Genomic DNA, 22,900 nt, shown 5'->3' on the forward strand with positions numbered 1-22,900 from the left:
ATATGCGGAGAGTAAAAAATAGTGTGAAAATAGTGTGTAAAAGTCTACCCCCTTTCGTAAATTGTACATATTATAATCTAGGTAGCATATAAAAGGTTCTAAGAAAGAGTTACTGCCTTGAGCCCCCCCCCCTCCAAAAGCCTTTGCCAGACATACACAAAAAATAGACACAAACACACATTTTGTTTTTTATATACAACTAGCGGGGGTGCCCGGGTGTTTGAAGGTGTGGGTCTTGGGGAGGGGGTAGATCAAAAACAAAATGGGCGAAGTAATAACCCTGTTTAAAAAAACGTTGCCCGGGTGTTTGGAGGTGTAAAAGAAAAGAAAAAAAAAGTTTTGGTAGGGAGGTAGGCTCGAACCCGAAGCCTTGAGGCTAAAGTGGAGAAAACAGTCTAACATGTTAACCCTTACGATAAAGAGACAGAACTGAGAACTGACGAAATTAAATGTTAAAAAAAACAGCAGGTGGTTTAAACTAACGTCAACATTTTCTAGGTCAAATATCACGTCATCATCGTAGTAGGAGAGAAAATGAAGTTTTGCTACGCCTCCTTGTAGAAAAGTGTTCTGTTGAGGATGAAGGAATTAATGTTTTTGGCCAATTTTTCGATATTTGTCGTCTGAAGATTCGAGTTTCAAAATGATACCTATCTGGTGAAAATCCGTCACCTGTATGGAAAGTCTTTGCGAGATATACAAACATACACATTTTGCCTTTTATATATATAGATGTGTGTGCGTGTTGCGAGGACACAATTGACAACAAAGTCTATACCAGGATCAAACAATTTTCTAAGTGAAATTTTACGAGGAATCTAATGGTGGCATTAATTTTGCATTGGAATTTTTACAACAACATCGTGGAGTCTACATTCATGCTGTGATATCCATAAACAGTAAAGACATATTTTACTTTATCTTATACTAACTATTCCTAGCATTAACTTGTAGTATTTTGATTTGCAACTTATTTATTTACTTTTAAACTATACTGTTGTTTTTTTTTTATTTATTTTAAATATTTTTTGTTCAAAACAAATATAGAGTTACATTGCTTTAAAAATTTTTTTTTTTTTTAATAATTCCAACCCAGTCAAAGTATTCTATAGAATGAATTATATTGATATTTTATTCTTAATAACATGCAGCAACGATCTGCAATAAAAACTGACAAACCAGATGTAGTACTTACCAACAAAACAAACGTCCACGTGTTTGTGCCTTGTATAGGCATGTGCGACAACAAAACTTGGGTTTTTATAAGCGGAAGTCTTGGGGTTGTCAGGAATCTACAGGCGCATGCGCAAGAGGAGGGATTGAGATAGTGGTATAAAAGGCAGGTCGAGTGAGAAAGTTGTTGTTGTTGTTTTCATTGGACGTTACAGTGACGCGTGCATTAGCAGGTGATTAAGAGGCTGTTTTTTTTTGTGTGTCAAGTCGTGCACCACGGTGAAGATCATATAAGTCGTGCACCTCGGTGAAGGTCATACCAGAATCAAAAATTGTTTTCATAAGAATAAATCTTACTGACAAAGAAACAATAAAGAGACAGACTTTACTTTATATATTAGATTTATTATAACTACAATATAGAATAACACAGTTAACATGGAGTACACAGAGGTTCTCATTCATCCACAGGCCAGACTGGGTTCTAAGCTGTTAGTATTAAACAAATACCAAAATATTATGTCGTCATGTGAATTGATATTTATCCAATTTGATTAATGTTTGTTTGTTATTTGTGTGTGAGGAGAGTTGATAGTTTTTGCTTTAGAGAGAAAATATGGCATGTGTTTGTGAGGTAATCGAATTGATATGAATGACTACATTGCCAAAACACAAGACGAAGGATAGCTAGTCACTCCTTTAAATGTTAAAATATTGTACACAAGATGGTAAAATCATTTATGTTCACAGGAAAATTTAATGTTCTTTCCAAGAATAGTGGTGCTCCAGAGAAATACTGTTTTGGAACACAAATGAAACCTAATACTCTATGTTGGTTGATAAGTTTTAATTCTAGCCACAATTTTTAAAGGCTACAAAATTACATTCGAATTTGCAACTGTCATAGTAAAACTGTTGGGCATTTGCTTTCATTAGTATATGCAATAATGAAAAAAAAAAAAAAAAAAAATTGAAAGTGATTTTGAAACCTTTGAATTGATAAATAGAAAGTAATTTTAATAAAATTATAGTTTGTATAGTATTACGATTTGCACATAATTAGAAAAAAAGAAAGAAATGGAGATTTCTATCAAAGAAACAAACTTAACTCAGGGTTGTGAAGTGTTTTTTTCTGAACTAAGAAGACAGAGGGGGAGAGGTATCAGTTTAACTTACTTATCTGTTCTTAAAAAAAAAAAAAATCTCGTGAATAGAAATCATTTTCAGGAGGAGATAAATTGGAAGTTGAATGATTTCGATCAGCTGAGAGTCATGGTAAGAGCTTAAAAAAAATTCTTTTAGAACAGTGATGTACTGGAGAAATACTATTTACCTTTAAGCACAGATGAATCATAATACTAGACCCTAGCCAATAAACTTCAATTCAAGGCAAAAATAAATTTCGATTTTTACCATGATTCAAGACAAGAACCAAAACTTAAAAGACCCAGAACAGATGTGGTGGTTTTTCTCTCTCTCATTACTCATAAATGTGGATGTCTGCCAACTTCTTGCACAATGTCTTACCCTTGAAGAGAAAGTTCTAACACCAAAATATGAAAAGAAATTTGTGAATAATTCTATTTGCAATGGAAGGGCAGCATTAACAAAAAGTCGGACTTTAAAAATGCAATATTCCTTTGAAACGAGAAGGTGGGTTGGACGTTTATTTGTAGACAGGAAAGTCAAGAGAGGGGTGAGGTGGATTACAAAGAAAAGATGATATAAGGTTGAGAAGCAAGTTCTTGTGGAATTTTTGATTTTGATTTCAATGGATGTATTTTCAAGTTTTTGTTATAATACCTTTACTTTATATTTCGTTTAAAAGAGCGTTTTTTTGCTCTATCTAATCATTTAAATTATAATCGTTTTAAAACAATTATGTCTTCTTTTCAGAACGTTCAATACAAGATGGAAAAAAAGCAAATTCGCACAATTCTGATTTTAATTAAAGCCAGGCTGAAAAGTTGCTGAAACAGCCCGTGACATCATGTTTGATCCAGGAACCACTACTGAATGCACAGCACAACAGTGGTTTAAGGAATGTTGTGGTGGCAATGAGAGTCTTGAAGATGATGAGTGTAGTAGTCGCCCATCGGATATTGATAACGATCAATTAAGAACCTTAGTAGAAACCAATCTACGCACAACTGTTTGAGAACTCGCTTCTGAATTAGACGTAATGTATAAGAGTTCCAACCGCTTGATAAATGGGTGCCTCACAAATTGAACGACAACCAAAAATAAACGACGTTATGAAGCGTCTTTTATGCAACAAGAAGGGCCCACTTTTTGACCAGGTTGTGACTTGTGATGAAAAGTTAACCAGCAATGCGCAGCTCAGTGGTTAGACACTTTCCGAAGCCAGAGTTGCACCAAAAGAAGGTTATGCTTCCTGTGTGGTGGTCTGCGACTGGTTTCAACCATTAGAGTTTTTTTTATGCAGGTGAAACCATTAGAGCGGAGAAGTACCGTGAACAAATGGCTGAAATGCATCAAACTTCGACAACATCCAGCATTAGTTAATAGAAAAGGTCCAATTCTCCTCCATGACAATGTCTGATCACACATTGCTAAACCAACCCTGCAGAAGTTGAACGAATTGGGCTACGAAACTCTGCCTCATCTGCCATAATCTCCAGACTTCTCACCTACTGACTACCACTTTTTTTAAGCATCTCAACAACTTTCTGCATGAGAAATGCTTCAAAAGTGATATAAAAAATGCCTTCAGCGCCACTAGAATGCAAGATTTTAACGTTACGGGCATAAATACACTACATTTGCGTTGGCAAAAGTGTGTTGATTCTGATGGTGTTTGAGCTGATATGTGTTCATCTGAATTTAAAAATTAAAAACTGCAAGAACTTTCTTGTCAACCTGAGATTTTCTTCCCTCAGACTGCTAGAGTTTGGAATTCTATCCCGGGTCCTTGCTTCCCTGACGGTACTGACATGCAGAAGTTGAAGTGTAATGTGAACAGTTATTTCGCTGCTCAAATCCATACATAATGTCCTTGTATATTTAGTCCCAATTAGTAGTCCCTTATGTCAAAGTGGAACTGTATCTTGTTTGGGGTGAAACAAAGAAAAAAGATAATATTAAAACTATATACGAAAATAGGAGAATCAAATTACAAATGCGAAACCACTTATGCAGCAAACTCCTGTATAACGGGTTTGATGTGTTATGTCTAATGAAGAAAGTGGTCTGCCGAATTTTACTTAAAAGTGAATATATATACATATATATGCACACTCTTGTCCACTTCATTATAGCATATTGCCATGTGGACATAAGTGGTTACTATTTAGGACTATATCTACAATTACATTATGTGGGGAGTTGAGCTGCCTGTTCACATTATATTTAAATTTCTGCAGGTTATCAACAACTGCATAATGCTGTCATAATAATGAGATATATTGATTTTGTTTGAGGCATTCGAATAACAAAATGATCACTATAAAAAAAAAAAAAAAAAAAAAAAAAATCAGAAATTGAAATCGGGCAGTTATACTAAAAACTAACAAAAAAAAAGTTCGAAATCATTGTCATATTTGGTTTAACATCCGTTTTACATGTTAAAATGCATTTCATGAGTTTTTTAGAAATTGACGTCCAAACTAACCCATCTCTGACCAGATATTTATTTTTCATTCGGGTCTATTTTTATCACTTCCATTCATTTTCTCGCGTGAACTGAACCTGCTACCTCAACTGTGCGCAGTGACAGTAAAAAATTTGCTTGCTACAGGTGTGGTGGTCCCAACCACTTGGCAAATGATTGCTTACAAAACCGTCAAGAAAGATCGGAAGTTGGATGTGCAAAGTCCATCATGAGATTCATTGCTTCAGATGCAGTGGTCTTGGGCATAATGCATTGCAATGCCAAGGAAATGCTGAAGGGGAGGAGACATTAGCATTAGTCTCCTTCCCGACCAACTGAACACTAAGAAGCTCCCCTCCATGTAGATGGGTAAGAGTGCACAGCGTTGATCGATTCAGAGTGTTTAGACTTTAGTAAGTAAAGCTGTGTGTTGCTTTTGGAAGTGGAAGTCATCAGGAGTATTAACAGCTGACGGAAGGACATTGAATTGTCAAGGATACAGCAGAATAAATGTAGAGGTTGGCCAAGTTCTAACTGTCGACATTGAGGCGTTGGTTATGGATAAACAGCTTCGATCTACTGTTGGGGATAATGCGATCAAGAAACTCAGTGGAGTTGATTTCACGGAATCAGGTGAAACACATTTTGGAGGCCTAAACAGATGTGCTGCTATCTCAATTGACGAGCCGGACTTTAGCGTGATTTATGATCGCAGTAAAAAAGAATGGACTGCATAGTGGAAATAGGAAAATGGTCACTTCCCAGTGAACTGAGTAACAGTATGCAAAAATACACAGTGCCTTGTTATGCTAGGGATGCCTATGAGAATGAGATCCAACAGTGGCAGCAGAATGGATGACTGATGCCATATTCAGAAGAACTTGGCCCACCCAAGGGTCTAATTCCCTTAATGGCGATTGTGCAGGAATAGAAACAAACTGTTGACTTGACTTCCAGGAATTGAACAAGTTTGTAAATGCTTTCACTACCAATGCAGAGTGTGCACGCAGAAATTAAGAGTTGCGGCAACAAGGAGTCAATGTGTCGCTTATGGATCTGTAAACTGCATATCTTCAAATCCATGCTGACAAGGCACTAGGGCTGTTTCAAACAGTTATTTTCAGGGGCCAGCGCTTCTGTTTTATACAGTTGGGATTTGGGTTGAATGTGGCACCACTTCTTTAAGTCTGTATCGGATCATGCTATCATATCTCAAGACCATGTGATCAAATACATCAGCATATATTGATAATATTTTCATTAATGAAAGTGTAGTTCCTGCTTTGCACATGCAACAACATTTTTTTAGATTATGGTTTCATTTCCAAAAGATCAGATATGACTGAGAGACGAAGACAGAGTTCTTGGCTTGCAAGTCTGGGGAAAAAGATGGTACTCTTCGATGGAAACGAGGAAGTCCAATTCTGCAAATCCCTAGTGAATTTGACCAGTCTGCATGTATTTTCTCTCTGTGGGAAACTTTCCCGTATAGGGGATGGATCCTGGTGGCAGTTGCATTTATTAAGCGCCTAGCAATTACAATAACAAAGGGCTGGGATGACAGAATCAAAAATGCGTCTCTCTGTCACATACTGGCAGAAACTTTAAGATCTTGTTGGAGGAGACTGGTGTATGGACAGTAATGAAATTACAGTCTGGATCGATGCAAGTTGCATAGCCATTGGAGTGGCATTGGAAACAAATGGGGTGGTCATTGAGGATGCGTGTTGGCTACAGTGAAATGTTCATCAGGTGACGGTTAGGAACCCTGCAATTGCTGGCAAAAGAATATGGATTGACTATCGATGTAAAAATCATGAAGTCCTGTTAGAATCAAGCAGATAGTCTTACCAGAGTACTGTGCAGGTGGATGGCTCTACTCAAGGAAGGAACAGAGCCGGTGTTTGGGAGTGCGCAACAATAGGACAACTGGATGAGGGCCAGGTGGCTGACATCTATCATCAAAGTGAACACCCAGGTGTGAAACAAACTTTATATTTTGCCAGATCGGTTAACCCACAAGTGTCTAAAGAGATTGCTAAATCTACTGTGAAAACCTGCAAAATATATCAATCAATAGATCCAGCACCTGTTCGCTGTTAAAAAGAAAAACTCAGTGTGAAGAACAACTGGAGCAGATTAGTGATGGACAGAACCCACTACAATGGTGAGAATTCTCTAACTATCATCGATTGTGGCCCCTCTAGATTTGCAATAGGATGACCACTGCATCGGACAGATGCGATCACTGTTATCCGACAGTTGGAGAATATTTTCCTTGAGTGAGTTTTACCGATGGAAATACTGACTGACAATGCCACTGCTTTCACCACTAAAGAGTTTAGAGAATTTGCAAATAATTGAGATGTATATCTGCGGTTTCAATGTGCTTACTCACTGAGTGGAAATGGAATTGTAGAACGAAGTCATAGGACTGTCTCAGTCAAATAGAATTGTCAATATTGTAGGCGATCTACTGGCACAATATCACCCAAAGGATGACGTTCCACCTTCCACTGCAACAGCTGACATGCTACATCGATATCATTCTTAAATAAAAGGTTTTGAAGCTAACCCACTGCCCAAACCAGAGGGAATTATGAAAGAGGAGACGTCGTTTGTGTTAAAAATCTGCATGGCAGGTGCACAACAAAATATAAATATTACTGAAGTAATCAGCTCGCAGCCTGTGAAAGTTGATGGGGGTGCCTCAGTACATTAAAGACCTTTGACCAGTAATACGGACACACCTAAGTGACAGAAGTGATTCTGAGGATAATGAGCGGCTAATCTATCTGAATTCAGATCTGCTAGTAACATCCCAACTGATAAGGTGTCTATTGAAAGCTGACCTGCAGACGAGAGTGAAGCATCATTCCTCTTCAAAGAAGTACCCAATAGAGACGGATAATAGCCCACTGCCCTGTTTGTGATCAGGAGATCGGGGTAGGGGGGTGTAGGGAAAATTGTGGCTTACCTAACTAGTGTGGGTGTTGTGTTCATTTGCTTAAGGGGGGGAAAAAAGAGCTAAAATGGTGAGGTTTCTGTATTTGACGATCACGTGTGAGTAACGCAAACTATGCGAATTAGTTTACGCAAGATAGATAAAAGAAGGGGTAAAAGGAATGACCGACGAATTGAAAGACAGCATGTTATGCAAGCGGACGTGTGTATTATTAGAATTATTAAAGCCGACTCAAAAGATTGTAGGCGGAACAGAACACAACTTTAGAACTGAAATCAATTTTCAAACTAGAGAATCACTTACACCTGATCAGTATATTAGTAAGCTACTGTTCTATTTTGTTTCAACAACAAATTAGAGATTTTTGCCGAAATTTGTAGATGATAAACTGTGAAGTCAAATATTTGTATAACCTGACCGTTGTGCCAGTTTACTTTTGGTAAATTTCTGATCTATACACATCAACTAGATTTTGCGGCTACTATGAACCTGTTTTTTTTGTTTTGTTTTTTTTTCACTTTTAACAAATCAAGATTGATTTGTTCGACACCTAAAACAAATGTATCGTGCAATTGTAACATTTTCTATTACTTACCAATGTTAAGCCAGCACAAGTTCTTGGAAACGAGTTTGCCAGTATGATCAAAGGATATATTTCATCAAAGGAGGAAAAAAAACATGGACCAAAAATAAATCCTGGAACAGCGGATTCATGTCTATATATGCCTATATATTTCTATATGCACCCGCCGTGAGAAAATGCAAAAGTACTCCTCCAGAACCCGAAAGTTCTAGTGATGAGAAAGAAGTTTACATTTTTTTTTGCTGCCAGGATCCTCATGTTGGAAACGAAAAGCGAACTGAGAGGGATGCGATGGGTACAATTCATTCCATCATAAAACAGTGGATTAAACGCAATTGTGCCTAGTCATTTTTTTTCTGTTCCAAGGGATGTTTATGTACATTGTAACAGGGCAGATACAAGGACGTTGAACAGTGGAGATAATCTAATAATCTTCTATGATATAAATCTTACCTGTCTGTTTGTATGCTTGAATGTCTGCCTAAAACTTTCGACAGAGTCGACGGATTTTCATGAGATCGGTATCATTTTGAAGCTCGACCCTTCGGACGACCAATATAAAAAAAATTGACCAAAAACATTAATTCCTTCATCCTCAACTGGGCTGTTTTACTACCACCTTTTCTTTTTTTGTTCACGACACCTCCAAACATCGGGGCAATGCTGGGTTGTGAGGCTTTTTATATATATATATATATATATATATATATATATATATATATTCCATTTATCACATCTATATTATAAAAATAGCCCACTGTTATTTAAATCAATAAATAAATGCATTTCGTCACATTTTTACACTTTTTCAGTAAAAATGCTATATCTTTGTTAAAACACAAAATTAAGCAATGGAATTTGCTTCATGAATGTACTTTTGTGCAAGGAATCTGAATATGAAAGTGAAAATATCCAGAAATAAATGGTTTCTAAGTAATCTGCAGTAAATGCACATATATATGTTACAATATAAAAATTCCATGAATTTAAAAAAAAAAAAAAAAAAAAACTCAAAGTGCAATGCATTTTATTTACAAGAAACTGAAATCTAATATTAGTACTGTTTAAAAATGAATATATTGCAAGATTTCTTTGGAATTATTGTAGACTAGTGGAGGGAGTGCACTGTCTTGCTGGTCGTAAAATATGTTTAAATATATTTTAATTCATGCAGATTTTGTATTTATCATCATAGTCAATTCTCTTTTGAATAATAAATATAAAATATGATTTCAAAAGTTATAAAACTAAACAAATGACTTGGGTGTCATCAACTAGAATAAGAATAAAAATCAAAACCAAAACATTTAGCCATCCAGCTAGGTTTCCTGATTTAGTATTCCAGTCATGTTTCCTAGCATTTGAGTTAACCTGACAGATAGATAAGAAAGATGTAAAGTAAAACCAATTCTAACTATGATTGAATTTGCATATGTATAAAACCAATAAAAACATGTCAGCAAGCTAAAAACTGATCATTTTGCATTTCAACTTGCTGAGATATGCATTATCCATCCATCCAAAAAAAGATTTTACTCATTATAAATCATCCTTAGTGCATGATGATAATCAGTTTAAGTGTTTATCAGTTAAATATGTTCACACACATCTGTTTCATATAGATTGACACCAGCTAAATTGCCCCCACCTTCCTCCCCAAAAAGTGATTCTCTTATTTTTAAGGCAATTATACAAACACACTGAAAAACTTGATAATATATATATCTCCTATATAATATTTTGACTGCAGAACTTCCCCTCTGGAACAAAGTATCATAGCTTTGCAATAACAGATGCCACACACTAATTCATTGCATCTAGGCTATTAGCTTGTGTAATTTCCCAACACATTTTTAGACACTAAGTTGTTATAATAAAATGCTACATTGCATTCTAGGATCGACACTAGCACAACCACAACATCTATAGAGGAAGGCGTCTATTTTTCTTTATAAATATTTAATCCTTCCACTGCTACCACTGGGACCAATCCTTCCACTGCTACCACTGGGACCAATTCTACATTTTCCTACGATACTTTCATTGCACTGTAACAGGTTATTAGCTACATACACATAACATAATATTTCCATTTCCTGATTCAAAAATAAATTCTCCCTTCTCAAAATCCGACCATTCTGATTGGCTGAGACCTGATAATTCTATTATTCTAGAATTCACTTCTTCATGCATAAATGAAAACTCCAGAAATTTTTCAATATGGCGTTGCACTCTACATGAGGCAATTGTGCTTAAAAAAAAAAAAAAAAAATACACTTATCTATGCACAAAGTGCCAACCCCTCCAAAAAAAAAAAAAAAAAAAAAAAACATTTACGGGTATCATTATCTATTTTTTGATTCTGGAGTGGCTTTTCAACTATTACACAATGCTATTTTTTTCTTGTTTTGTTTTAGTTTGTTTTTATTTGGGGGGGGGCGTTTTTTTTAAATTATATTTTTCTTATTTTATTCACGTTGAATATTATTGTGGACGATTTTAATTACATATTTTCCAATGATTACCTAGGCTTCAATCATGTTACTTATCTTGTCAATCGCTTACAAATATTTTATGCAGCTAGGTTTTAAACTAAATTATGTTGCCTACGGAAACACTTATTTGGTATACGTTTGTTTTCTTATCAATCATACTTTCTGTGGAGTATTTTGTTTAATTCTCTTTTCTGGACTCATTATTGACACTGCACAGACAGATATTAATTTTTTTTTTTTTTTTTTTTTTTTTTTTAGGTAAATTTTTACCTTAGCTCCACCTCCACAATTTTCTTTAAAATGACGACTTTTACAGGTTTTCGACTATGTTGACAATCTCATGTAAATTTGGCAGAGAAAAATAGTTTAGACCTATATTATGCACTATAATTCAGTCGTAACCAGATTTGTACGCATGCGTGATAAACAAATCTACTTCTCTCTGACTGACACTGCCATCCCCCAATTTTTTTTTTTTTTTTTTGCTTATAGTATTTGCGGGTGGGTATGCTGACAACAAATATCAAAGTTAAATTTGGGGCAAATATTTTGATCCTCCCCCTCCAAAAATAGGGGGCCTTTTCCGAAAGCCATTCTTAATATGGGATTGGCCACCAACAACAACTGTAGTTTAATTTATTTATGAGAGGGGGGGGGGGAAGCATGCTTCTACTGGACAATGCCGGTTTACAGGTTCTGCTAGTATATATATATATATATATATATATATATGGTGTCCCAATAAAATGTATACACTCTTTAAACGCCCATAAAACCAACATTTATTATAAGAAAGAAAAGTTTCATACATCAAAATACTGTGAACAAATATAGAAACCAGCTAATTATCAACAGTGTTCCAATTATTGGCCATTGTGGTCCATGAGCAGCTGACAACACTCACTGATTGAATCGAAAACGTTCTTAATCAGTTCAATTGATATGTTGACACATCTTCTTTCAATGGTTGCTTTCAACTCATTCATTGCAGCTCGTTTTGTGGTGTGAACCCTGTGTTTAATCCCCCTCCCCAAATCTATTGGTGGGGAGGTCAAATGCGGTGAGCATGGACAGGACTCGATACTTCCTCTTCGTCCTAACTATGTTTTGCAGGTGACTATCAAGATATGCTCTTACATCATGATGAGAGTGGAGAAGTGCTATTCTTTATTCTGAAACATATCTTGTGAATGTGGCATAGCATATTCATTGTACCTATTTACAATGCCTCCCCATGGGACAGAATTAGACACCAGGGTCGTTTTTTAATGTGAAGAAAAGGTACAAAAATAAAAAAAAAATTGTCTCAGTCGTGAAGGACTGCTCCTCTACTGAAAGAGAACAAGAAATGGAAGTGCAGCATCTGAAGAACAGATACTACACTTTTATCTTGGCCAAAAGGCCAGAGATAATTTAAAGAGTGTATACATTTTATTGTGACACCCTGTATATATAATATAGAAATTTAATGCAAAATAAAAATTAGATTTCAGAGCCATTCTAACGTTTTAGGGCAGTTAACCATTTCCTTTTCCATGGGAAATAAAAATAAATCCAGTGAGTTTTTTTTTAATTTTTATTATGTGTTTTTAAGAGGGTCTTTGGAGGAGGAGGACGAGGAGTCTTGCCACCCAGACTTAGCTGATGATGGTAGGGCTAGTGGCAATTGCAATTATGTGCGAACATCCTGAAAACTAGACAGAAAGCAATAAACAATTATTTTAGAGTAGAGGATTAGTTTTACATATAAATTTAATGTAAACTAATCCACTATTTCCAGGCTATTCTAGTGTTTTAGAGCAGTTAATTTATTTTTCTACGAGAAACAAATCACATGTTTTTTTTTATAGTGTTCGGAGAATTTTCTTTTTTTTTTTTTTTTTTGACGAGTATGTGCGGTACAGTTTGTATGATGGGAGTTTGCAACTCGAACTTAGGGTTAAAGGTAGTTATAAAAGGGCTTTTACTTTGACATTTAGTCTTAGGAATAGTGGTAGGGTTAAAGGAGATTTTTACAGGGTTGAACTTTACACTCAAATTTAAGGTTAATGATACAACAGATTCATGGGAGGCACTTTTACGAGGTGGGCTCGTCACTCGATTTAGATTAATTTTTCAAATTGAAAACCTAACAAAACTGCTATAAAAAGGCAAGAATGGCGGGGAAAATTTATATGCAAAAATGACCCCCCCCCAACACAAAATGTCAGTTTCATAGCCTTAACATTTTTATCATTACTTTCCTAAAACCTCTTCAAATTTATCATGTAGATTATTATTTATTAATGCACGTGAAAGACTCTTCAAAATCTGAAAAGAATTTGCAAGCATTTAAACTGTCGAATAGAAAATAATTTTTGGCTTTATAATTCTTAGCAAACCTAAAAAATTGAAAGTTTTGAAAACTATTTATACCAACCAATAATTTTATGAATAGAAATAAAACATCTTCACAATGTGGAAAGCTAAAATAGCAGCGTGGTGCCAAATTCAAAGGTTTAATTTGGATGCTGGAAGCCTACACAAAAAATATCAAATTCACGGTTTATCTTCCCTTTCTTCATGTACATTAAGTATTACTCATAATTAACTTTTTAAATGTTTTAGTGTTTATTAGTGTGTGTGTTTGGGGGGGGGGCGTGGCTTTGTCCGGGTGTAAAATATGCTTAAATATATTTTAATTTGTCCAGATTTTGTATATATTATTATAGAATCGTGATTTCAAAAGTAAAAAAAAAATAGTATTTGGGTGCCATCAGTTAGCATCAAACCTGAAACTGTAGCATTCGAAGCTGGTAATGTTACCACTGCACCGACGTGACACGCATATAAATTGATTAAAATTTAAAAATAAACTAAGATGAATGTACAAAATGGGTAACGATTTATTCAAATTTTGACCCATTTTTGACCCATTAAAAAACTATTTTAACCAGCTAAAGACCCATAAAAGAACGATCCGTAAAAAATCCAATTATTTGAGGACCCTAGCGCCGACTTGCGACTTTTAGTTTCGGAAGAGATAGAGTTTGAAAATATGGAGACAGACAGACATAGAGCCTTTTTATATATTAAATTTAGAAGCAAACCTATTTTCAAAACCAAAAAAAGCAGAAAAATCTTAAAAAAAACTTTATGCTGTAAGTATCAAAGATGTCATTATTAAAAAAAAAACACAAATCGTTCAATTTTTATTTATTTATTTTTTTTTAACTAAGATCAAATGTTATGACAAAGTGAGATATGCTTAATAGAGGAGACAATTCGAACTATAGAGATCAAAATAAGCTTTGAAATGGCTACAGTTTCCAATTAGGACCAGTAAAAATTGTAAGCAAATTATTTCTCATATATCTTAAAAAATGTACTTGATCAATTTATATGACTTTTGGAATATGATATCTTCGTTCCATGACAAGCATACCTTTCATCATTGCCCTAATTTTAAGGACTTAACTAAAATTAAAATTGCTTTCCAATCTCACTGATTTTATTTTAAATGAAGAAAAGGTAGATAGCAGATTTGAAACCATTTTTCAATGGTGTAGGTATTAGCATCACAGACTCCCTGTTCAATTTTTTACTAGAACTTCCAATAATGAGCAAACAAATACTGTATTAAATTTAATTTGAAAATCCTATTTAATAATATAATTTTGCAAAAAAAAAAAATAAAATAAAAAATAAAAAAAAAAGTAAAAACACTCCCTGGCAACCTGAGTTGGTACATCTAGTTTCAAATACTGGGCAGGCCATTGGAATAGAGACTGCATCGTTTTTTTTTTGTAGATTCTCTACTCCTTGCATATTATTACTACCTTTAGACAGTAACGAGAAAAAAAAAAAAGTAATGATATAATATAGTTAACGGTGCAAAAATGGAGGGGAAAAATATATACAACATATTACTGTTACCAAATACAATCAAATTTACTTTTGTACCTAAAAGTTTTTTGTTTTTTTTTCTTATTTCAAGATGTTCATATCTTGTTTTAGGATACACTCAGAATCCAATATGGCAAACCCTATCTCTTGTTGGCGCTTCATTCCTTAAAAAAAAAACAAAAAAACCCTTATCAATAACCTCAACTCCAATTGAGCCTCTAGATTTAGGGTTAGTGGTAGAGCTAGCCTTTTTCATCGTAGGAAATTTTACAAATTTATATTTTCAGTTCGTATGTGTAAATTTGTTCTTTTACACCTAACACTTTTATATATTCATATACTTTAGGATTTGTCTGCTGCTTTATATCTTTTTCAAAGTTTTCAAATTTTGTATTGTGTGTCAAACGCTAACAACTGTGCCATTTTAGTTGTATCGTCTTTATTCTGATTAAAAATCACCGTCCAAATATCAGAGCCAACTCCGTGCATATGAGAATAATCTGGGTACCCATTTAATACAAGTACTGGGAATTCACTTACACTGCCTATAAAGTGTCCATTGACCAATGAAATTCTTTAAAAATTTTATTGAATCACACTAATTACCTGTAGTTTTTTGTTTTTTTTGATATTCCGAAATTTTGTGCCTTTTTATAACTCAAAATTTGTATCAAATCAGCAAGTGAACCAAACCGTGGCCTTCGTAAAGAAAAGGCCTGTTCACCGAGTCGCGTTTACCTGTTGACATCACAATGGTTAGTACTATCACTGAGATGTTTCGAAAGTATTGGACATATGACGGTCATTTCTGGCTGAAGGTTAACTGGGCAATAAAATAACTTTGTTTATATTTATTTCCCAACTTTATAGTATGAACAAGTTTTAATGTGTTTTTGTTATTCGTTTTCAGTTTTAAATTTATTTACAGTTTCTTTCATTTAAAAGAAACTTCAACGTTTGTTTTTAACTTGCTTCTTTAATTATTGACTTATCTAAATCCATAATTAAAATATTTGATTGCATTCTGATTAAAAACATAATTAGTTACATCGTAACGATATTTTTTGTGCAAGAAATAGGTTTATATTATAACTTAAACAAAAATCATAATTGGAATTGTTTCATGTCGCATGTTTTCATTTTGTTCACAATCAAAATCTAATATATAAACGGCTATATGTCTCTCCATATTTTTCAACGATCTCCTACAAAACTAAGTTGCAAAGCCTAGGGGCATCAAATGATTGGATTTTTTTACGGACCGTTCTTTTATGGGTCTTTTAGCTGGTTAAAACTATTTTTAAGGGGTCAAAAATGGGTCAAAATTGAAAAAAAAAAAAAAAAAAAAAAAAAAAAAAAAAAAAAAAAAAAATCGTTAAACCTTTTTTACATTCATCTTCGTTTATTTTTAACCAGTTCACATTGGTACAGTTGTAACGTCACCAGCTTTGAATGCTACAGTTTTGGTTTCGATTTTAGCTGATAGCACCTAAATACTTTTTCTTTTACTTTTGAAATCACAACTCTATAATATATACGAAATCTGGATAAATTAATTAAAATATCATATTTAAGCGTATTTTACGACCCCCCTCTGCTAGTATTAAATAAATTTTAGTTTTTAAAACCCATTAAACCACGTGATATTTGTTTTAATACAGCAATAACGCACAACTAATCTTTCTGAATTAATTCTTGTACTGTTTGAATTGAATTAAGTTTTTTTTTTCTTTCATTTTCTTCCTTTAAAGATGTATAGGGCAGCCAAACCAGCTGCTAATATTGCCCTGTTTTTATTGAAACCAACCGAGAGCTCTTTTTAGTATCCTTGTTGTTCCCTTAAGTGCAATTGTCTGGATCTCTTTTGCACTTGGTCCACCAGGAATATTAGTTAGACTTCAGGTTCTTCTTCATAAGCCCTGTGGCACCTATAATAACTGGTACGATTGATATCTTTAAGATTACATTTTTTTTTTCATATCCTACATGAGACCTTGATATTTGATCTGTTTCTCCCTTTCAGCTCTGTTCAGACCTCCATCATTAGGGACACTCACTTCAACCAAGGCTGCAACTCTCCGACTTATTCCATATAACTATGTCAGGTTTGACAGCAGCATTTTCAAGGTAGGTGGCTGTAGGGATTATATGATTGTCATGTATGATATATAAGTCATAAATCGGATTGTGACCTTTCTTTCCCTTTTTTAAATGCAATTGTTAAAGTTTTCCTAATCTTCAAAACTATCATCCATTACAGAAAACCTGTTTTTTCTCAGCACGTCTCCCTTAAACCAAACTGTATAACGTCATGTCGATTGCGAAGGCCTTTGTAAGGTGAAGGCCATGTCCGAATACACCCGTGAAATATTAAATGAACGATAACTATTTTCTTATCCACAATAAGTTCAACAACGCAAACAGATTCTCATTCATTCTTAAATGTTTTATATTTTTTATACTAATAAATTACCACATATACAGTTCGAAGGCCACTCGAGGATAAGAGTTTATGAAATTGTCAGTCGAGAGGATTGGAAACGATGGAGAAAATGGGTAGAATTTGATTACTTAAGAGAAGTGCTCAAATGACCGTGTTGTAGTTGGTTGGGAAGCAACATTGCAGTATTTTGTACTACAAGTAGAATGTTCAAGGATAGAAATTGTTTATGGAAACGGTTTGAATTTAAACAAAAAAGTAAAGAAAATTCCTTGCGATCGTTGTAGGTAGATGAGTACCTATGAGGTATCTTCAATAAGTTTCCAGACTTTTTTTTTGTACAGGCATTTATAATCGTCATAGACTCTTGAAAATATGGTATGTTTGATATACATCTTATGAAATGACTGACCATTTTTTATGATTTCATGATCATGTAACTTTAGGTGTTATTTTTTGTTGAACTCTAGAATGTTTCTGTCGGACCCGAGAATTTGGACGGAATTTCGAACGGAACCCTTTATTTACTTCACCGGGGTTGCATGCTCTTGTTCTGTCAGCCGTGACTGGATGGAGGTCATAAGTGATTCGCAATTACATTTTCCGGTCTCCCACACCGACAATTGAATCTTCCACCTTCAGAAGATCACTTTTGAAACCACAATACTTACTTGTCATGTCGAAAATAATAATATATTCAAAAATTACGAAAATTCATCGAATAGAACTGCTATTTGTTTTTAGTAAAAAAAAAAAAAAAAAAAAAAAAAAAAGTCTATCGCTTTGGTCAAAAACAGTATGTCAGCATAGCAGTGGTGAAAAGGTTTTATGTATGCCCCTTGTATTCGCAATCTTTAAGGTGTTCCGTCCAGATCTAGGGAAAATGCAATTTCCTAATTTTCCGTAAAAAAAGAAAAAAAAAATACTTTTAACTATAAATAATTTTCTACTCGATGAATTTTCGTAATTTTTAATACTATTTTCGGCGTGACAAGTAATTTTTTTACCTAAAAAAGTAATGTTTTTACCTAAAAAAAAAAGAAAGAAAAAAATCGATCTGCCGACTTAACAAGCACCAAAATTTAACTAACCTGTTTGTTTACATTTGTTAAAAAAATTCAGATGTCAAGAATTCAACCTATTTAAAAATAAGTACAGAAAAATGATGTACGTACCCACCCGTGCCTGTCTCAGAAAGAACATGTATTCCAAAAGTCACAAGTCACGTAAATTAATGACGACTTTTTTTAGTAAAAAAAAAAAAAAATAAATAAATAAAAATGTAATTTTTGGAATACGACATTTTCGGTTCCTAACGAGTACGTAAATAATGATTTTTCTTCATTTTTTTTTTTTAAATTAGGTTGAATTTTTGATAAGAATTAAAATAATTTGAGCCCCCCCCCCCCCCAAAAAAAAACACCATCAAGACTGTTATAATAATACGAAGGAAAATTGGGTCAATCGCACCCCCCCCCTTCTCGAGTATTGTGTACCCTACTTTAAAAAAAAAGGGGGGGACGGGTGCAGTATAATGGATAAATTCGTAATTTAAACAGATTAAATTAACGAATAAAAACAAACAAAAAGCCTTTTATTTGCTGAGACAAGTCTGTAGTTAATAATTAGAGAGAGAGAGAGAGAGAGAGAGAGAGAGAGAGAGAGAGAGAGAGAGAGAGGTTAGTTAGAGGAAGATATGGAAGGGGAGGAGGGGTAAAAGAAAACATTTTTGATGAAAAATAAATAAATAAATACACAAATACAAATCTAAGTCTCGGAGAAATGAAGCTTCAATTTAAAACAAAAACAAACAAAAAACCCGTAGAGACAAAAATGTGACAATCATATACAACGGTACCATGTGCTGATACTATTGACTTTATTTGAAATGCGAACTGTTGCATGCGTAAATTTCGAATTTGATATATTTAGTGATGGATGGCTGCAAGTTTTGAAATGAATACTAATAAAAAAAAACGCACAATTAAGATTTATTTAATTTGAAAGAAAATTATAGTTATGGTAAAGATTAGGTACCGAAACGGAGTTTTGGTTGCTAATTCAAAAACGGCGAAAGAAAGTGTTCGCGTTTATAATTCACATAGAAAATTGGTGCTTATTCAAATTGGGGTATTTTTTTTAGTTTACCGACCCCTCGGCATTCACCTTTAATTTGTCGACTTTTATAAGTTTTCGGGTACGTTGAGAACGAATATCGCATTCATTTTTTGCGCAAACAGCTAGTTATCCATATTTGAAGACTTTCAGTATCCAACGTAATCACTATCGTTTCCACTGGCGGCCATTTTGTTTTCGATTTTCCAATTTAGGAAAAAAACGCCAAAAAAAAAAAAGAGCCAAACGGAGCCAGAATTTGTTTGCGCAAAAAATAAATACGATATTCGTTTTCAGCATACTTGAAAACCTTTAAAAGTCGAAAAATTTAAAGGAAATGCGGAGGGGTCGGTAAACTAAAAATTTACCCAAATATGCACTTTACGGCGGCAATTAAAATGAAAGAGAATACAAAAAAAGTCCGTGTGCGTACTCGGTACAGAACGGAGATGTCATATTCCAAAAATTACGTAAATCAATCAAGGATTTTTTTTTCAAAATTAGGATTTTTAGCGATTTTACTATACTGCATTGAACATAAAGCTGATTTTTTTTTTACCTCGACACTTCGATTTGAGTTTTCTCCCCCTTATTTATGTAACATCATACCCGATGTAAACACTACAACTAGTTTAGTCGTGAAATTTGATTTTCTTCATTAACCCCCCACCAAAAAAAAACAAAAACAAAACAAAAACCAATAAAAACAAAACTTGATCGAATTTAGAATGTGACAGTTTCATTCTGCAACGAATACGTACAGACTTTTTTTGGCATTTTCTTTACTTTTAATTGCCGCCTTATACGTGCCAATTTGAATGAATATTATTCAAATTGGCACATATGATTTGATTTTCTGAAAATCAAAGGTTTTTTTTTTTTTAATTGGGTTTTTACGGTATCGTTAGGTGAAAGCACACAATAGCTTTCGAAATAATAACATTATTTTAACACAGTCCGTAAAACTGCAGTACCGTTATTTTGTTTTTCTTTTTATAAATATTCATTTTTTTTCTCCACGAGTTTCAACATGAGTCCACGTTATCCGAGACAGAGTCATTTTCTGCATTTGTAGTTCTTCTCATTTGCGAAGCAGGAACCGGAACTGAATTTTAGTACCTAATCTTTACCATTACCGAAATTATGCATTAAAAATTCATCTTTGTTTTCACTTGCGAAATTTGCGTATTGTTATTTTATATTTTACTCTATCAAAAAACAAAAAAGGAAGTACTGAATGAAATAGGCATTTTAAAATGTGAAAATTGGCATTTCTCGATCTCGATCAATAATTATATATATATATATATATATATATATATATATATATAATCAAAAACATTTAAATCAACGCAAATGAAATCGCTAATTAATTAACTGTTGCTTTCCCACAAGGTCGTTTTTTATGTGAGAAAAGTCCACCTCCCTAAAAAAAAAAAAAAAAAAAAGTAAAAAGAAAAAAAAGGGCACTCCGAACTGGAACAAAAATTAAAAAAAAAAAAAAAAACCCTCAGTTCTTCTTCACTGACTGAACATCATAATAGATTAAGTGTATAGGCTAGCACACTTAATTTCTAGCTCCAACTTCCCAGTCGATATACTATAACTGAACCAGAAAAAAAAGAAGAAAAAAATTACAAACTAGAGAGTCTAGGTAGAATTTGACCCAAAAGGTCTGTTTTTAATGTGAAAAAAAAAAAAAAAAAAAAAAATCAGTTCGCAAATCGGAACACTCTGGATTATGACAATGTTTCAGCCTAGAAGGATTTCTCGTTCACCGACTAAGGACAGAAAAGATGAGGTGTAGTATCAGAACAGATACTATACTTTGCTCATATAACATAACCTAGAGGCCGATGAAAAGCGATCTTTCCGTATTGTTTTAGGTAAATTTTTACTTACTTTCCATCTTAACAACCTTTAAAATGACAACTTTCACAGGTTTCGGGTATGCTGAAAACGAATATCGCATTTTAATTTGTCGCAAACAAGTAGTTCTCCGGATATTAAACAAGGTGGTTCCTTATGTTATAAGTAGTGGTCATTTTCATACGCGCATATTTTTGATGCACTTGCGTAAAATAAAAATATGCGTGCGCTTGCGCATACAAAAATGGCCATAAGAGGAGTTACATAGCTTACTATCCGGAAAACTACTTGTTTGCAACAAATTTAAATGCGTTATTCGTTTTCAGCATACCCGATAGTCGTCATTTTAAAAGTGATTATTGTCAAGGTGGAAAGTAAGTAAAAACTTACCTTGTTTTATTTTGAATTTTTACAAACTTATATTTGATATTTCCGTTACTTCAGTCACGAAAGCTATTTACAAACTATAAGAATCTATACTAGCGGGACCTGTGGAAATTCTACAGCGGACTCTTTCATATGTAATATGTTGGCATTCTGTGGATGTTCAGTATAAATGGAGATGCCCTGATATTGTAGCTCTTGTTAAAACTGCATTTCATGTATTATAGTATTTACCTAAGCTAGCAGGGACGCCCGGCGTAGCCCAGTCGTAAAGTACGCTTAAATATGATATTTTAATTCTTGCAGATTTCGTATATATTATTATAGTTAATGTTCTATCGATTTTTATATATTATAAACTTGTGATTTCAAAAATAAAAAATATATATCCATGACTTGGGTACGTCAGCTTGAATCGAAACTAAAACTTATGAAAAAAATATGTATATAACTAGAGTTTCTTCAGCTATATTCGAAGCAGAAACCAAAACGTATGAAGAATTCTTGGTAAAATTATTTATTACAAGAAATGGAAGTCCATAACAATTAAACGATAGTCACTCGGATGTAAGCGTGACACACAAAATAAATAACACACGCACACGCGCTATCCTATTAATATATAGATAATATTTTTCTTTTTTTGCCCATTTTACTTTTTCTTGGAAACTACTAGACCGATCTGGCTGAAATTTTGACCCCCCCCCACATTTTTTAACACAGAAGTCACCACTTATCAAGGTCCGGAGGCCACTCGAGGATGAAGGTTAATGGGTGTACAATAGTCAATGTGATTATAGCGTTTTTAACATAAGTAGTGGGATTTTTGTAAGTTGGATTACATAGGGGGACCGTTCATCAAGAACTTGTTTACATTGGACTTGAAGAGAATCAGATTGTAGTCACATGGGAAGCAGGCCAACGGAAGAGAGTTCCACAGGCGTGCAGTGCAGAGAGCTCTAAGAAAGAAGCTCTGCTCATGGAATATACATTTAGGTTTAGGCACAGATAGAGTGTGGGAAACTATTGGTAGAGGAGTGTTTTTCGTGAAAGTTTGGCGAGGGGGGCATAGATTGAAGCTCAGACGAGCACCTGCTATGGAAATAACGATAAAGCAAAGACAGGCTCGCAACGACTCTTCTGTGGGAAAGAGGTTGCAGCGAACTAAGTATTATGGTATCTGTTCGAACCACAGTTCAGTTACAAACAAACGCACAAATTCAACCATATTCCACAATCAATTTAGCATAAAGCACTCATTCGAAATCAACGGATTATAACTTTTTACAATTGTTAATAAAAAATTAGAATAAAAAAGATACTTTTCTAAGGTGAAATTTACAGAGTAAAATCAAGTGCCCAAGTAATTTAAGCTCGTTTT

At 34.0% G+C, this 22,900-nt stretch overlaps 1 protein-coding gene and 1 pseudogene across 1 annotated transcript in view; both read right to left on the minus strand.

The window, feature by feature from the left end:
• LOC145293923 (twisted gastrulation protein homolog 1-B-like) overlaps window positions 1-22,900 on the minus strand; it is a 115,250-nt gene that overhangs the window by 88,581 nt on the left and 3,769 nt on the right. The window lies entirely within an intron of this gene.
• Window positions 12,103-12,239, minus strand: LOC145294448 (U2 spliceosomal RNA; annotated as a pseudogene).

This window comes from Euprymna scolopes, chromosome 15 (genome assembly GCF_053919585.1).
Source record: "Euprymna scolopes isolate OS-2025 chromosome 15, ASM5391958v1, whole genome shotgun sequence".
Classification (NCBI taxonomy): domain Eukaryota; kingdom Metazoa; phylum Mollusca; class Cephalopoda; order Sepiida; family Sepiolidae; genus Euprymna; species Euprymna scolopes.